Genomic DNA, 12,786 nt, shown 5'->3' with positions numbered 1-12,786 from the left:
AAGCAGAACAATGAACTGTGGATCCATGCCTACTGAACCTGATGAAACACTCTATCTACATGGCACATGTAGAAATATATGCGCGCTTGCTCATAATCATTGGATTTCGAAGCCGATCGCACCTTATGTTAGTAGTTGCACATTCTTAGCAGTTATGTAGTTTGATAATAACGTTACGATAGATTATCAATACTGGTGGAAACGTTATGCTGGTTGCATATTTTGTACCCGGTGTGCCATGACCAGGCATGCTAATTCATCGGATATTAGCAAGTTTGCCTGCCTGCTGGGTGTTGCATCTTAGCTTCACTGTACTACAAATACGATAGGCTTAGTTTTCCTAAATTGCTTCTTTATAACATCCAGTTTGTTTTGCTGCAATCTTTTCACGTGTTTTGCAGGATTGTAGACAAGGGTGAATACCATTATCATGAGCGAAGGTCTCTGAGAACTCATGTCTGAAGGCTGGTCATGTTGGCCCAACGATGACTTTCATTGCCTGTATCCGCCACCTTCATACTGGAATGAACTGGAACATGTTCACTCTCTGTTTCTCATGTGGAAGGACGGAACAGATTGTTTGTCTGTCTCTGTGGATCACCGAAGGCTGAACAGTACAGTTGGAAGAATATTGGATCTCACGAAGTGACTGAATCTGAAGCGGCTGACATGCATCTGCACAGCGCTTTCTTTCTGAGATTTGCTTCAAGGCAGGTTATTGTGTACAATTTTGTCCACAGTATTCCTATATTTGCCAAACGTATTTCTCTGATAGTATTGTGACTACACACGCGCAATGATCTCTCCGTCATCAGTCTTTCGCAATGATGTGGCTCACTGACGACAGCATGCATAGCCATAGATCAAATGAGCAGCTGAGGTAGTTGAATCAGAAGAATGGATCAATGCATCCTGAACCTGGTGTCCTGCCTATATGCACCCTCAGTAGTATTTGTAACGTGTTAACTATGAAGTATCAACATTGCTTCTCTTCTATGTGGGTGGTGTGAGTGAATGTCAGATGGTCTGTACTGCCATGGCCGATGGTGTTCACTGGAAGATGTTGGGTTGGACCATTGTGCCCTCTTGCAATATGCTGTTCCAGCCTGAAGGCAATGAAAAAGTTCGAATGCTGATCTGCTTTCAAGCGTAGAATGTTACATTATGTGCATTACATATTTGCATAATTATGTTTTGTACTGGAGTGTGAATGTGCGGCAAGGGCATGCACATGTAAGTATATCGCGCTGCAAACAGCCTAAGAGTTCACGTGGTGTGTGATAAGTACACTTTTGGAAAGTGCGTGCACAGTCGAATCATGTAATGTTAAAACAGCCTTCGTGCTCCTCCCTGAATGGCTGCACAAGTAGAAATCTCCGTCTTCCTTTGCTTCTTTTTGCTTGAGCTGGCATGGTGGTCGTAGAGTTGGAAATTGTCAAGTATGATAACAATCGTTGTTTGGTCTGGAGACAAGATTGCATTTGGATATTTGTCCCAGGACTGCATGGCTTCCCAAACTGCATGTTGAATGCCATAGATGATTATTGTTCGGTTCAAGAAAGGACTCGTGGGTCTGTCTGGCTATTGTGAGCTCTCGCTAGTCCATTTCCATAGCACTTGCTCTGGATTCACTCACTGGAATATTCTCCAGTATAGAACAAGAAGTTTAGAAAACCTACTGGTGATATTAGTATGTTATACTAGTTTCTCCGCACTGTACCGCAGCTTTTGTTATCACACACATGCGGGTTATATAGTTTATCTACAATCCAGCATGATGTTCTTCCAAGAACACCCCCGACCTAGGCCCTCGGAACGACGTTCTTTGGTGTGCAACATCACTTATAGTTCTAAATCTTAGAATTACCGGTAAGCGCAGGATTTTAGTGATCACGGTTCCAAATGCATGTCATTGCACTCCACCTTTGGGACTTATTAAACATGTCATTGCACTCCACCTTTGGGATTTATTAAGAGCTGCATGCATGCCAAAGCTTGTCATAAAAGAAGAGCAGACTTAAATAGGCATCTTGTACGCATGATTTCTAACATGTAACATCCCTGCCGAAGAGTGTTCTTCCATACTACAGTAGATTGAGCGTCCAAGAACGTTGTGTCCAAGAGGTTAGCCTGGGGTGTTCTTATTTTTCAGCCATCCGGCTGCGCTCTTGTAGCATGTTCTTAGAAACAATCATGTTAGGATCATAATTATGTATCCCGAAACCTACCGAAAAACCAACACCGCCATTCTTTTAAACTTAAGGCGGTGGTGTTCTTAGCATTTCAGGCTGGACATTCTTGGGCAACACGTTCTTCGGCGCCTGACTCTACTGTAGTACTGTACATGAAATACAGCTGCTACAACTGTAGTAATATAGAATGCTGATTATCCGAATGATTGATTGTCCGAACTGCTCAGGCTGCATGGCAGCAGGCTGTCATCAACATGCACCATGATAATTTCGAGGAGCTGGAGTGTGTGCCAAAAAGAATGAGAAATGAAAGTATGCATGAGAAAATGAGTATGTTTTAGATGAGTGTTTTCCCACGCCCTTATCCGAACATACATGCACTCGATCGCCATAACCCCTGGCACACAGCACACAGCTTCAGAACCTGACAGAGTATGATATGGGTATGTCACAAGTACTCCCAGGTCCCGAAGCTTTCGTCTCAACAAAGGATCATAATCGACGACTTGTAATGAACTACATTTTGGTGGTATAAAACCGTACTTGTTTACGAATGAGTTTAAAAGCATGAGAACTATCCACAGCAGACATTCTCACTGTTCGGAGTTGCCTAAAAAGTGGTGCATGTACAAATCAGGGATGGGTAAAATACAGTGTACCAACATCTGAGGTGAGTCTATCAGGAAAGTGAATGTCGTCCACTCTATAAAATGGGGTCCCTCAAGAAAGATGGGATTTTGCAGCCATGGACGTTTCCAGCCAGGTGACTGTATATACAGTGATCTAAGTTATGCAAAGCTTGACATGAATGATTGGCTGGACACGTCGAAGAGAAGGAAGAGAGAAGCAGACCAACCTTACACCAGCTGAGTGTAGTGGCCCAAAACAACAAACTAATTCTGTGTGGCCTTAGAGGAGCTGGGCAAGATGTGTACAGTGAATTAAACAATACAGTAAACGTGGGAGAAGAAGTGACAAGACTGAGTATGATACACTGTGCCAGCACAGTGCACATACTAGTGCAACTGTTGGTGTAATTACAGTTAGCCCACACAAGCAGGTCACTCGATTGTAGATACACAGAGCGCATTCTACATCATACAAAACATGTTGAGCTAGGCAGCAGTGGCTGGCATTTACCGACATACACCAATGCCAATGCGCGGCTTGAGCAAATATTACAAGCCTCAGAACACCCATACGCCATTTTAGAGACAGAACAAGGCGATGAGTAAGCACCAAAGGATTATATGAATAGCGGCCAGGCAATAATTCAGACCACTGCTGCTAATCAAGGACTAGTTCCTAGTACTAGTATGTTGTCAGTGTACCCTGAAACGATGCAATCACAGCGAACGTGATACATGCACATCATGTTGCCTGGTTCTTGGTTAAAAGTTGTATCCTCAATGCTTGAGGTTTGTGGGGTCCCTCCAGCTTCTCAGAGTCCTGCATAAAAAAGATAAAAGCAAGTGCAGGTAGAATAATAGTAAGCTCACATAAAACCTCTTCGTCTTGCTAACAAATTTCGTGATTAAATCCACAGCATGGGAACGAAGCTACAGGAAAAAAGTTCAACCATAATAATGCAAAAAGGCAACTTTAGCTAATCATATTTTTGGCAGCAACACTATACTGTTTGTATAGGAGAGTTGGCTTGGTGCATTCATGCCAAAATGAACTCCCTATAGTATTGTATTACTGTACTTCATCATTTTACTTGAGCATTCATTCCCAGTAGCCCTAATGTCTTCTAACAGAGTGCGCAAGGTACTGCATATTCGGCGCATATTTTATTTTTGGCTAATATCGGCCTGTGCATTTTTAATTCGGAAAGTGGTGGACATCACGCAACTGAATTGTAAATAAAAGGAGGTTTGTCAACTGACAACCGCATACTTTTTCGACATCACTAATAAAAGAATTTTGCGTCCAGTGCATGTGCCAGGAGTGAATAGCAACTGAATAGAGCGGTTGTCATTTATTTACTAGAGGAAACGCAAAAGGTAACAAGATTACGTAACCAAAGGTGAGAAGGCACTGAACAAACTGTCAACCTACGAATACAACCTCAGTGCAACAACGTGCTCTTTCTGCTTACACAAGCAGAAAGAGAAAGAGCATGTTGTTGCACTGAGGTTGTATTCGTAGGTTGTATTCGTAGGTTAACACTTCGTTCATTGCCTTCTCCCCTTTTATGTACTGGGCATTTGTAGCCTAAAATTTGTTTCGCAAGGTTCAATGTGACAGTGTATACAGGTATCAGCAGTACAGGCTGAAATTTCAATGTGGCCGAGATGTGCTTTTGCCCTGGGGAGGCTGCAATTTAAAAGCGTCGAAAATTTGCATACTTTACAACACAGTACTGAGCATGCGGTGAGCTGATGACGAAATGAATTGGAGGTACTAATAATGCTAAGGGATTCGGGGGCGCATCAAAGGGGTCAGCACCAAGGAATGGGATAGATTTGTGCCCAGTTCAGGTATGTATATTGGGTATAGAACGGAAATTAATGGCTTAGCCTCGGGCGACTCCTACCAGTATTGCCACCAATGGCCCATGGCTGCTGATCTCTGTGATAGAAATGAGACGTGTATGTGAAACCAAAATACGGCTTTTCAAGATATACTGTAAGACATGTTATTATAATGAGTCGCTAATTTAACGATTGTCCAAAATTCATAGGTTAACGATCTTGCAGTATTCTGCCATATCCACACACAGCATATATGAAGCAGTAAGGCCTCAACGGATCTTATTATAACGAAGAAATGTCATCCGTTAAAACGTTAGATTTGCTTCCTCGTTATATAATATATACTGTAAGACATGATTGTATATTATAAAATCATGTCTTACAGTATGTGCATTTTGTGAAGATCTGATGTAAGTCATTAGGGACACCTTGTTGGGTCTTGCCAACATTCAATTATTATGATGTTCATATCTATGCAATAACGTTAATGGAATTATCAGCAAGAATCAATAATCCCAAGAGTATGCAGCTTTGCACATGGAGTCTGCCACAACACGTTTACCAAAGTACATGAATCTAGACACGAGCTGAGGAATCAGCTGAGCTGCTGCATCATTTATGATCTGCTATAGTTTCCAGTCTCCATGGAGGTTTTTCTTGGAGACGTCGAATCTACAGTATTAGGTGTGAAACTGTTGTACTAAACTGCAGGAGATAGACTCTATTCAGCTCGGACAACATTTCACAAGCACGCCGATCAAAGCTTGCTACACTCCCGTTTAGTCAACTTAACGGCCCAAATAATGCTTGGGTCATGAACTCATCGCTGTTGGTCTTTCGAGGGTGCCTGACAATGGTTGTTAGTGCACAGCACCTGCCGGGCCAAATGACAAGATCAGAGACATAGATCTTCCTAGTTCAATTGCTGAAAGGTGACTTGTGCAAACGTTATGTAGCAAAAGGAACTGTACTATGGTACTACACGCCATTCACAATAATCAAAAATGCCCACTTGACAAAACAGAATTTCATCAACGGAGTCCCGGGATTTTTTATTCTGTACATATGCATTATGGAGTCATAGCATAAGGGAGACGGCACGGTAGACTTTCAGCCTAAATCATAACGAGGGCCAGCTGGGCAGCTCGAAAGAGAGCTCTATGCACTATTGGCAGAGTGGTATACATGAATAGAGAGTGACCACCCAGTGCATGAAGCTTTTCGTGTCACCCTAGAAAATTTCAAAAATTAATAACGTGGGTTCAACCCTGGGCTGCCAGTGACAGTTGCCCTAACTGCCTTAGGGGCAAGTGCGATACATACATGCTCGCATATAGCATCGCTTGACTGACCCATGCTTGGGGCCAGTGAGTCAAGTCCGCAATCACGAGTTGCATAAACGACAGATCATGTAGAATCTCCATGGATCCAATCTGTGTACTGTAAAAGCAGAAATTTTCGGTAGTGTAATATTTTCGGAATTCTCCAAAATCGGCGATTCGGTGGAGGGAAATTTTCGGTAATACCCGCTTTCCAGGTAAGGGTGCTAGTACCACTAAGTAGTACCGAAAAAGTTCGGTGCATTTTTTCGGTAAAAATTGTCGGCACCGAAGTTACCGAAAATAAAACACCACTGAAAATTTCCGCTTTTACAGTACATCATTTTGGGTATCATGATCTCGTGTTGTTTCCTTGGGTGCTACGACTCCCTGACATCCATGGAACGGTATGAATTGGGCGATTTCAGCCAATCAGTAGACGTTCTGAGAGGGGTATATTCAACGATACACCCCGCTCAGTTCACAAGGGTCGCGCCAAGAGTGAATATTGGAAGGAGTCTTGGGAAAGTGCCCTGGGAGAAATGGATTGCACCATTCTATACATGTACTGCATTCCCCATAATTTCCTCGTGCTATGTCCTCAGGAAAATATTTAACGTATACCCTTCATATACTCATAGAATAATCCAAACGTATCTGCAGTCAACCACGGGTATAACAACCCACGGATAGTGACACTATCTTCAGACCTAGTAACAATATAGCCGTATATTTTCAACCCCGTGAATGACGACAACTCCCAAATACCAACACTTTTCTCATGCCCGATCAAGGGTCGTTCGTTACTGGCAAAGTTAGCTGGATATCATGTCATGTAGTCATTATTACTTCAGGCAGGGACAATGAAATACACCCCCCCCCCCCCCCCCCGCCCCTTTCCTGCAGAGGGAACAGTGCTGTGTCCAGGTCCGCATGCAGCATGGAGGTGCTAGTAAGTCACTGGCATCATTTTCTCTTGTGGATCGATGTACAGTGTGTGACAATGCTTCCATAACGTTAGTGGTGGTGGTGGTGGCGGGAGCATACTGCACTGCAGGGCATTACAGCACTGGCATACTATTATTTTCTCTTGCAGACGTGCCGTGCACGACAATGCTTCTATAGTGGTGGTCACGGTGATGGTAGTGGTGGTGGTGTGGTGGTGGTGGTGGTCACAGTGGTGGTGTGGTGGTGGTGGTGGTGTGGTGGTGGTGGTGGTCACAGTGGTGGTGGTGGAGGTGGTGGTGGCGGTGGTGGTGGCGGCGGTGGTGGCGGCGGTGGTGGCGGCGGTGGTGGTGGCGGTGGTGGTGGCGGTGGCGGTGGTGCTGCTGGTAGTGGTGGCGGCGGTGGTAGTTGCGGTGGTGGGAGCATTCTGCACTGCAGGGCATTAAAGCAAGCTCGATTGTGCATGCATGGTGGCGGTGGGAAAGAGGAGCTAAGGAAAGTGTGTACATATTTTTGTTGAAAGCACGAGAATTCAAAGAAAGCTGGCTGCTTCCTCTATTTCCATGGTCGGCCAGTGCCTGCAGCACGAACAGTACATTGTATTACATGTATGTGCATAGACAGACAAATAAACACTAACCTGAGCATGGGTACCGCTTGTATTCGTGGTCAGGAAAGTGAAAGTACGAACGAAGGAGAAGAAGATTGTTGACCATGGCGAACAACTGCATATCCAGAGGGCACACGGCTTGCCAGAATGGGTCGGCTACATCTTCGCTAATTTTCTATCCTAACAACATTCAGCTTCGAGATCAAGGACGACGGCATTTTTGGAAAGAAATTTCGAATTTTGGAGAAGAAGCTTGCTTTCGGAAAAATGTTCCTTTCACGCAAGGCAGCATGCCAGGTCTGGTCAGGCGTGTGAACCAGGTGAACTGTGTCGGCAGCTCCACGTTTACGTTCCAGGCCGACAGTTTTTTGACCAAGCCGTGAATCGCCCTCGCTCTGACTCCCCCGGCTACGAAGGAGTAATTTTACAACTCTTCAGGCCAGCTACAGGTCTCTGATACAGAGCCGCAAGTGACGGATATCGGTCATTTGCAGCCACTACTAAGAGCCTCCTGGTCGTTGCAATCTGATACATAATATACCTCTTATATGAGGTATATTATGTATCAGATTGCAACGACCAGGAGGCTCTTAGTAGTGGCTGCAAATGACCGATATCCGTCACTTGCAGCTCTGCATCAGAGACCTGTAGCTGGCCTGAAGAGTTGTAAAATTACTCCTTCGTAGCCGGGCGAGTCAGAGCGAGGGCGATTCACGGCTTGGTCAAAAAAACTGTCGGCCTGGAACGTAAACGTGGATCTGCCGACACAGTTCACCTGGTTCACACGCCTGACCTGGCATGCTGCCTTGCGTGAAAGGAACATTTTTCCGAAAGCAAGCTTCTTCTCCAAAATTCGAAATTTCCTTCCAAAAATGCCGTCGTCCTTGACCTCCAAGCTGAATGTTGTTAGGATAGAAAATTAGCGAAGATGTAGCCGACCCATTCTGGCAAGCCGTGTGCCCTCTGGATATGCAGTTGTTCGCCATGGTCAACAATCTTCTTCTCCTTCGTTCGTACTTTCACTTTCCTGACCACGAATACAAGCGGTACCCATGCTCAGGTTAGTGTTTATTTGTCTGTCTATGCACATACATGTACATGTAATACAATGTACTGTTCGTGCTGCAGGCACTGGCCGATCATGGAAATAGAGGAAGCAGCCAGCTTTCTTTGAATTCTCATCCTTTCAACAAAAATATGTACACACTTTCCTTGGCTCCTTTTTCCCACCGCAACCATGCATGCACTGCTTTTCAAATTTGTGTTTGCTTTGGCAGTGGTTTCATGGGCATCCTTCAGCCTTCCCTGGCATTCAAAATTCAGAATAGTTTCCACCCAGGTGCTAGTGCCTCTGTTCTGCTTAGCACATTGTAGTAATATTATTTGCAACTGTCCACCACTGCACTCTTGGCTCACATTCACCACACCATAGCGAGGAAGTTTGTTCTTGGATAGATGTCTGGAGGATGTAGAGCATCTATCCAAGAACGAACTTCCTCGCTATGGTGTGGTAAATGTGGGCCAAGAGCGCAGTGAGGAGAGGTGGACAGTTTCAAATTATTTAGCCACATCCGATCCTTTCTCCGATAATTATGGACATGTTTTACTATACCGGTATATTGAATGTCCACTCATGCTTCTATTGAGAGGTAACACTATTCAGGAAACTGAGGAAAGCCAACCGGTGTTGCACAGGATTTGAGGTTGGAAAGAAAAGATGTTCCGATAAAAGAACTGCGAGTACATGGGAAACGTATTATGGAAAGGGCAGTCTGAGTCGAACTAGGATCTCCTGTTCCAGAGCGTGAATATGAATAACGTGAAGTCGCGGATAAAAGCCGGGTTTGCATACAAGCACATCGCAGATAGGAGCCTGAAAATCAAACGGGTCGAATGCATATAAGCCCGTCGCGCGTAGAAGCCTTGCTCTATGCAAGCGCGGATCGGGTGGGTCAAGAGTGCATGCGCTATGTATGGTGCATAGTCAAACTGCCGCCATACCGGTAGTCAGTGGTAGATCTACGCGTGTCGCACGTAGAAGCCTGGCATACAAGTCTGGCAAAAATATCAGTGGTGCATAATAAGCATGGTTTGCATTAAAACCTGATGGAGAAAGCGGCTTATGTGCTTATAAGCCCGGCTTTTATCCGCGACTTTACGGTACAGTAGAATGCCGATATTCCGAACAATCACTTATTCGAAATGCCAGTTTTCATATTGAGGAGCTAGAGTGTGTCTAGTTCCTGTGAAGAGAATGTGAGAAATGATGGAAACGTGAAGGAGTGTGCAAGTCTTAGATGGATGTGTGACTGTTCCGTTATCCGAATTTTTCCCCATCCGAACCCCCTGGAGAAAGCGTGCGCCCGAGGGGTGCGGATAATCTACACTCTGCTGTAACAGTTATGTACAATGCGTGCCGATGCACATTGGACAACGTTGCAAATGTATAATTGTAGGTGGACTGTGGTTCACATTAGACGATCGGAGTACTCCCACCAAACGAAGAGAGCTCAACATCACAAGGTAGAGCTTGCATGTACAATCGAAAAAGAGTACATATACCATTTTAATAGCTGATGTTGTTAGTGTGCGTTACGAAGTCTGAAGAAAATGTTGAACGATCTCGGCTGGGATGACGGCTACACCTTAGCTCAGTGATTAGAGCATCGCTGGCCTCAAGCGAAGGTCCCTGGTTCGAATCCTGGTGGTGACAGTCAATTTTTCTTCAGACCTTTCCCGTTTGTGCCTTTCCCTCTAACCAGTGAATATTACTGTTAGCTTCGTACTTTGAGTGATTATCACTTACAGTTACATATACAATGTACTTGATAATTTCTTAGCGCATGATAATCGGAGTCAGTACCACAATATTCCTCCCTCACTATATGAGTCTAGATACTTTGAATGTGGAACAGGGTCCAGGACAGGATCGTCTGCTCTATCCAAATTATGGCCTGGTTGCAATTTGTCTATTTACCAGCAGGTACATACTAGGGAGTCATAGCACCTACACTGTAGGGAGACTACACAATACTTTATAGAATTTTGGGTCAGGATTTGGAGGTTCTCCGTGATCTGTGCAACCCGCGATCACGGCCTTGACCTACTGACCCTGAGAACGGCCCAGGTTAGCAATACCATGTACGAGCGTGTATAGATCTGCCCAATGGTGCCCCAAGGGTGGCTGAAACAGGAACCCCTGGGTCGAACCCCATGTCATTTAGCTTTACGGTCGCCTGTGTCGTCTACCTAGATGCTACAACTCCTTGCGTTGCACCCAGTAAATGCAGCACATCAAGTATACAGCCATGTAGTGTTGGTTGTCACCTGTTCTGATCGTGTGATATCACAAACAATCTTCTACGGTCCATTCATTTTTAACTTGGCACGTTAGGGGCCGTCCATAATTATCTATCTTTAACAGATTGAGTATCTTTAACACAAAACGAGAAAAAAATCGTTCATGGGCAAGAAGTCAAGAAGGGTTTCGTAATGAAAAATATTGATAGCTGAAACACTAGTCCATTCCAGCTATTTTTCGTTGAGGGGTGAGTAGGTGGGGGTGGGGGACGGTCACAAGTTACTCACAACTAAACTTTTCATTTCGTGAAAATTATCGATAATGCCGGGTCCATAATTGTCGATCTTTTACACGAAGAGAAAAAGTTTCGTTTGTGGGTGGGTCAAGGGGAGTTTCGTTTCGAAAAAATATTGATATTACAGACATCAATCGGGGGGGGGGGGGGTCCTTCTTTCATTTCGTGAAAATTATGGATAATGCTGGATAGCTCCTTTAGTCTATGCAATAAAATAGTTGTTTTCTTCACACAGTACCGTAAAGTTTAAACAATATCCGGCCATGTTTGTACCGAACGTTTTTTCGAAAGGTAATTTCTCAAATGTTGCCTTGAGTACATTCTCAGCAACATAGCAGGCCAGTTTCAAATAATTGGACTGCAAACTTGCATCGCTGGTTGTTGCAGCTCCATCACAGGTCGTATCACGGGAAATTGAGTCCAGCTTCACTTCTAGGTTGGGTGACACGTGATGGGCATCACTTCCTGCATGCTGGTGCATGTGACTCAAGAGCTCTGGCTGGCAAGCAGTTTTAGACTGCAGGTGCAATACAAGATTTTTCTGCGATGTGCTATGCATTGTGCATTGCATTTCTCGAGAGACACTTCACGCTATGTGAAAAAAAGAATTTCGCTCAATGTGGTATTGTGCATCATGCAGTGCAACTTTCCCACAAAACTGGACTCAAAGCACCTTATAGCTGTGGTTCACAGCAAAGATTTTCCTATTTGCGACTCTTGGTTTAATGGGTGCAGTAGCATGCATGTGCCTGGTGATAGTGTTGCAATGGATCATAGTGAGGGCGTAGCAGTACTTGTGCACTGATAGTTGGTAATGGCATGAGTACATAACCAAGAGTGGGCAACTCGATGATCCCTCTGCCCACGGCAGAAAGTTTCATCACTTCGGTTTTTGTGGGCCATTGGGCTCACTAATACCATCATGCGTAGCCAGAGATCAAAACTTGTACATCACAGCTACGGTAGTTGAAGCAGAACAATGAACTGTGGATCCATGCCTACTGAACCTGATGAAACACTCTATCTACATGGCACATGTAGAAATATATGCGCGCTTGCTCATAATCATTGGATTTCGAAGCCGATCGCACCTTATGTTAGTAGTTGCACATTCTTAGCAGTTATGTAGTTTGATAATAAAGTTACGATAGATTATCAATACTGGTGGAAACGTTATGCTGGTTGCATATTTTGTACCCGGTGTGCCGTGACCAGGTATGCTAATCCATCGGATATTAGCAAGTTTGCCTGCCTGCTGGGTGTTGTATCTTAGCTTCACTGTACTACAAATACAATAGGCTTAGTTTTCCTAAATTGCTTCTTTATAACATCCAGTTTGTTTTGCTGCAACCTTTTCATGTGTTTTGCAGGATTGTAGCCAAGGGTGAATACCATTATCATGAGCGAAGGTCTCTGAGAACTCATGTCTGAAGGCTGGTCATGTTGGCCCAACGATGACTTTCATTGCCTGTGTCCGCCACCTTCATACTGGAATGAACTGGAACATGTTCACTCTCTGTTTCTCATGTGGAAGGACGGAACAGATTGTTTGTCTGTCTCTGTGGATCACCGAAGGCTGAACAGTACAGTTGGAAGAATATTGGATCTCACGAAGTGACTGAATCTGAAGCGGCTGACATGCATCTG

General features: G+C 44.4%; 1 long non-coding RNA gene across 1 annotated transcript; it reads right to left on the bottom strand.

Moving 5' to 3' along the window:
• Nucleotides 1–2,684: 2,684 nt before the first annotated feature.
• On the bottom strand, nt 2,685–7,710 carry LOC135829739 (uncharacterized). Its single transcript, XR_010555905.1, has 2 exons — nt 7,574–7,710; nt 2,685–3,641 (listed from the first exon to the last, which is right to left on the bottom strand). It is a non-coding gene; the product is annotated as an uncharacterized LOC135829739 (long non-coding RNA).
• Between the last annotated feature and the right edge of the window lie 5,076 nt (nt 7,711–12,786).

This window comes from Sycon ciliatum, chromosome 13 (assembly GCF_964019385.1).
Source record: "Sycon ciliatum chromosome 13, ocSycCili1.1, whole genome shotgun sequence".
Taxonomy (NCBI): Eukaryota; Metazoa; Porifera; class Calcarea; order Leucosolenida; family Sycettidae; genus Sycon; species Sycon ciliatum.
Note: the sequence above shows the minus strand (reverse complement) of the source record. Positions and strands in the feature narration are given on the sequence as shown.